Here is a 6,179-nt window from a genome sequence, read left to right as displayed (position 1 = left end):
GCATCTGTTAGCACAGGTTCGGGTTGAACAGTAAAATACTTTTGATTTTCTCCTTTTAAGTATTGTTCTGAAAATTTTATCCAAAATGAGGAAAAAAATTCTTTAGTCAAGCCATCAAGGTCATGACCTTCTTCATCCAAAAATTTTATGAAAACTTTACAGTCTAAAATAGAAGTATCTTGGTATTGCTCAAATGCATCTGCAACAAGGTTAGACCTGTCTATTAAGAGCTGTTGTTCTGAATCCAGCGCGAGTAGGAGAGTTTTTCTGTCAACCTCAAATTGGTTTAAGTTATTTCTTGAAAAACTTGGTAAAAGTTGAGACAAAGGGTTTTCTTGAATTGGACCATTTAACCTTGGTGCAATAACTGTTTCAAGTTCTTCTGAAGTCCTTAAATTAGTTTGACTTGCAAGTATTGGGCTGATTGCATTAGTACTAACAGTTGACCTTGAAACATTAGTAGTTAAAGCTGATGTTGAAGGCTGAGTTGCACGATGAGTCAAAACAGACTGTAAAGGTTGAAGTGCATAATCAGAAGACAGTGTAGTGGTATTGAACCTCCTATAAGATTCCTGCAGTGTGAGAGTTTCAATAGTACTGGCTTTATGTTCTGGAAACTCATTAGCATTGGCCACAATAAGGGTTCCCGTGTATTTTATGGTTTTAATATCCGATGGCTTAGTGATATTAACCTTTCGGTACACTCCACTAGTTAAAAGTGTAAAAAATCCATAATTTTGTGCTAAATGAGGAAACAGCTCGTGTAACAATTCATCGAATTGTTCTTCATTTAAGTGAATACTAATTGACATCTTTTTAATTTTTCTTGTAACAATGTCATAACATGGTCTGGCAAATCCTATAACAAATAAAAAGGAAGGTAGTAAAGTTTCCAAATACGTGTCTATATGCATTTAATTACACAAAAAATATTAAAATAAAAAATACCATATCCACTGTCAAAATGTCTTTTTACTAGGTCGCTGTTTCCTTTACCATATTTTGGTTTGGCAGATGCGCAGGGAAGATGATATAACTTAATATAGATTGATGACACTTCAGGACCTGGTTTTGCTGTTCTTTTTCTCTTTGTACCTAAAACAAATTGGATTTTACATTCTTCTGGATATTTAGAATAAGTCACTAAAAATGTTAGTTAATTTACAAAAATTACTTTTGTGCTGGTATGTAAAATTTCTTAAATTTTGAATTTCTGTTTCAGCAGTTGCAACTTCGACCAATTCATCAAAATTTGGTGGTAAGATATTATCCAATCTTGTTCTAAAAATAAAAATGTCTGAATCAAATGCATAAACCTAAAAAATATGTTATATATGAAATCAACTCTTTTTGACAAAAAAAGTTTGGCATGTTTCCAAACACATTCAATTTAAGCTTTAGCTACCTCACACGAAAAAAAATAAGTTGCTTTTATGGACATTTAAAAGTTCTTGTTGGACATACTTGACACTATGGGTCAAAGTCAAAACGTGTCTCAGCTTGCTTTTTAAGGCAATCTTCGATGAGAATGTTTCCAAGAAACAGCTTTAGCTAGGTATATAGCTTAGCTACATCAATGAAGTTAATAAAAAAATTAGAAACAACTTACTCCAAATTGATTAACCTATCTATCATAGCAGATGTATCAGATAAAGCAGGAAGCACGATTTCGTCGGACGAACTGTTTATAAAAAAGGAAGACATATTTTAAAAAATAACTAACGAGCAGCATAGGCAGTACTTTCATTTACTTGTTACTGTTTTTGTCTTGTTTTGCACGTGCTTACTACAAAGCCATGAGGTTCGTTGTTAAGGTCTGGACATATATACCAGGTAATCGTTAATTCTCTAGAAATTAACCAAGCTGGGCAACATACCGTACTTCCCGCGTGTTTAAGTTTAAAACGCGTTTTTGTTTCGCATAGTTCTTGAGTAATCTCCAGTTTTCTCGTAATCTTAAGATAACTTTAGTTATCTTAAGATAACTTTAGTTAACTTAAGATAGCGCTAACATCAAAGGTAGAAAAGTCGTTAATGTTACCATGATCAAGAAATCTTACAATATTTCTCTGATAATTTGTTATCTTAAGATTACTCGAGTTATCTTACAATCAGAACATTAATGTGAATATGCACGCATTCCAAAGTCACATTAATAGAGTTATCTTAAGATAACATTTGTTATCTTAAGATAACTGTATTAATGTGACTTTGGAGTGCCATAATTCCTCTTTGTGTGTTCAAGTTCGGCGGACATATAATCCGGACCAAAAGACGGGGGGGGGGTCAAAATCCGGGGGTGGGGGGGTACGAGCCGTACTTATTGCATTTTTTACTAAACTTATACTTTAACCCCTCGGTCCAAACTTATTTGTTTTATTAGAAAAAAAAATACCCTAGCTTTATGTGCAAAAATATCAGTCCTATTTCTTTACGCTGATTTTATATGATTTTTTTTCTATCGAAATTTTGAGAATCTCAATAATTCTCTTGGTATACCTCGCGTGTAGCAAACGTGCTCCACAATTTCGCTTCGCTCGCAAAGCTCAATTGCTTCGCAAAAATCATTGCGATTATGCAACAGAACAGCGATAGGCAGCAAAAACCAAGTTGATAGCCTAATTAGGAGAGATAAATCGCCTAAATAGGCTATCGTAGACTAATTAGACTATTATAGCCTAATTTGCGGTTATCCTTGACTGCTATTTCTCAGTAAACACAATAGTTTATTAATGCATTCTCTAGAGCAGTTGTACTTAACTGCCCATGTAGCTAAATCAAATTGCAACTCACACTGTTTTTCATCATCTTCACCAATCACATCTACGTCATCCATTGACAGAGAGGAACTTGATGACGACTCTGCACTTTCAAGATCTGACACAAAACTACAGTCAGCACTACCTAAATCTGATTTATTACTTCTAATAGCAATGTCTGCTGTTTCGACTGCAGGCATAGGCTCATCATTACTATCACTGAACTCTTTAAACAATCTTTCTGTCTCATGCTGGTGTTTCCTTCTATCATGCCTTTTCTTGACTTTTCCATAATAGCCAGGAAGACATACATATACACTACAAAAGTAACTACATAAAAATCATAGTATTCTAACTAAAGGCCTTAGCTATACCTCTGTAAAGACGCTAAAACTCATAAAAGCTGAAAAACTATTCTTTTCGCAATATAGGTAAGCTAGCTATGTATCTAGCTGTAGGTTGAACTTAACTCAAAGTTTTCATTAGCTGAGATGTTACATTTCAAAGTAATCTTTAACTTGTCTAAACAAAATTAAGGCTAGCAGATATTACTTTATTTTGAAAAAAAGATCACTCTTCTCTCAAGGAAGAACCCAGACACACTTGATTGTCATTATTAATCTTTGTTGTGTTATGTTGGTCAATGTTTTTTAGAAAAATGTAAACTTACCGACAAAGACAACTCTTTAAACCGTGTCATAAACATCAAACTATGTCGATGAAACTAACTGAGGTGTTGCGGCAACTAGCTGGGGGTTATTGTGAGAAGGACATACTCTTAATTCATGTACGTTTTCCGAAGAAAGAGTTATAAAAAGGTTTAGGATCATATTATTTTTAACATAACTTAATCGTGCATTTAATTATTGTATCCCCCCCCCCTTGCACTTTATGTTAAACACCACGGCTGCATCAGAAAACACTGGTCTAAATTACGTCTAAAAGACGTCTTTACTAGACGTCTTTATTAAAAGTGCTTTAAACGTCTAAAAGACATCTTTTTAAAGGCCCGTTTATGCGCGTTTATCGCTAAACCACAAAAGACGTCTTTTAAACGTCTTATTTAATCGCGAAATGTCTAAACGTAAATAAAGCGTCTAAAAGACGTCTAATAGTTGCGCGTCTTTCAAAGACGGAACACAGACCTTACTTAGACGTCTAAAAAACGTCTTGTGCCGGTTGGGTTGTCAGTCATTTTATTCATCCAACAAAGAATCCTATCCAAGGTGCTTTTCTATTAGTGCTGAATTTAATAATTGACATGATTCAGCAAAATATGATTGCCAAAGTTCAGTACTTGTAATATTTTTGTATTTGTGTACTCAGCTTCTAAAACACAGACAAGAGACATTATAGTTTCCTCTGGGTGATTACATTAATGTTGGTTGAAAAAAAACGTGAATGATGAGAAGCAGGTGTTTTTGAATGGGTCTAGGACAATAAACTTATTTAATTTCCCTTGTCAGTCTATTCGCAAAAAAAAACTGTTTTCGCGCAACGAATTGTTCTGCAGAGCGTTCATTTTCCTATCTCGTCCCCAGGGTTCTTCTACGCTATGATATTCAATTTTGATGCATTTCGGAAGATGTTAGCGCCAAAGAAACAAGAAGCGCTAGGGACAAAGTATTGGATAGTTTAATTTTGCTTGCAACTTGCGAAATGCTTCGCAACCTTTTTTTTTTAATTTCTAGTTTTAAATTTCTAGTTAAATATTATTGCTTGTAGTGTAGCGATAGGTAAGTCGTCCACGTATTACTTCCTGAATATGAAGGAGATATAGTATTCAACATGCGTTAGACCTATGTATGTTCCCAAGCCTTGTGGAGATAATGATGTGCTATTCTCCATGAAGCACATTGTAGTGAGGCTCATGAATGTTGTTGTCGAGTGTAGCAAGCCCTTTCTTTCCTGTTAGTACAATGTAGTAAAGCGTAATTTTTGTAGCGATGTGTAGCAGTACGTTATTTGCAGTAGCAGGCCGTAGTAGAGCGTATTTCTTTGTAGTAGAGTATAGTAGCCGGTAGTAGCATGTAGTAGAGTATAGTAGCCTGTAGTGGAGCTTATTTCTCTGTAGTACAGTGTAGTAGAGTGTAGTAGCTTGTACTGGAGTGTAGTAGCCTGTAGTAGAGCGTAGTAGAGCGTATTTCTCTGTAGTAGAGCGTATTTCTCTGTAGTAGAGTGTAGTAGCTTGTAGTAGAGCGTAGTACAATGTATTTCTCTGTAGTAGAGTGTAGTAGCGTATTCATATTCGCAGGACAGATCTATGTTGCATTAAGTCGAGTCACAAGCTTAGAGGGTTTATACTTAACGGGGAAATTTTCCAGATCAGCTATTAAATCAGACACACGAGCAACCGAGCAATACAATTATTTGCGAGATCACTCAAAATTGACATCAAAGGATACTGGCGTAATTAGTGAAAATTCAATCATAGTAACTTTGCTTAATACAAGATCCTACAACAAACATAAAAATCATATTAAGTCCGATCGTGTTCTCACGAAAAGTGATTTATTATGCCTAACAGAAACTCAGATACCATTTAAGTCATACTGCGATACAAAACTAGATTACTTTACTTTAATTCCAAACAACAATGTGGATAGGTTTTCTAGTCTTTTGGTTGCCCATAATGAAACTATAAAATTGTTTAATATTGTGAAAATTCCAGGTGCAATATTTTTTAAAATGACGAAGAAAACGTTTCAAAAGAAGGCTGTTAGTTTTCTACTTCTATATCGTAAAAATTCACTTAATCGAGATGATTCGTTATACCTTATTCAACATTTTTTTGGGAAACGAAATCTTTGATGTGATACTCGGAGATTTTAATTTAAATGCATTTAGTGATAAAAAACATTTCCTTGATTTTCTCAATGAATATAAACAGGTTGTAACCTCTCCAACTCATATATCCGGTTCACTTATTGACCACATCTATATCCATAAGAATGTTCTAAACACCTTTGAAGTTGATAAACTCGTCAAAAATGTATATTTCAGTGATCATGACGCAGTCAGGCTAGACTTTCTCTTACATGATGTTTACGAAATCTTCTAGAAGGGCTACTTCAAATCAATTTCGTCCTCAGAACGACAGATATTTACGTTGGGCTTACTTTATTGTTTTCTTTTTGTTTTAAACTTTGATTGCATTGCAGATAACAGGCATGGCGTTTTTGTTCTCTGAGGATAGTCTTGAACTATATACTTATTATCTATGCTTATGGCGGAAATCTTCAAGCCATCAGGCTTCTTGCTTTTAAATGGTATCAACTGTATTAGCGTAATTTTAAACACTAGACGTTAGCCCGTGGAAAAATCCACGGGTTCGCCCGTCCTTTTTATACCGCATTGCGCGCGTGTCTTGCTAGTTGCGCAGCTAAGCTACCATTTTGCGTGACAGACAGACGTATACGG

The sequence above is a fragment of the Hydractinia symbiolongicarpus genome, chromosome 4 (genome assembly GCF_029227915.1).
Source record: "Hydractinia symbiolongicarpus strain clone_291-10 chromosome 4, HSymV2.1, whole genome shotgun sequence".
In the NCBI taxonomy this organism is placed as follows: domain Eukaryota; kingdom Metazoa; phylum Cnidaria; class Hydrozoa; order Anthoathecata; family Hydractiniidae; genus Hydractinia; species Hydractinia symbiolongicarpus.
Note: the sequence above shows the minus strand (reverse complement) of the source record.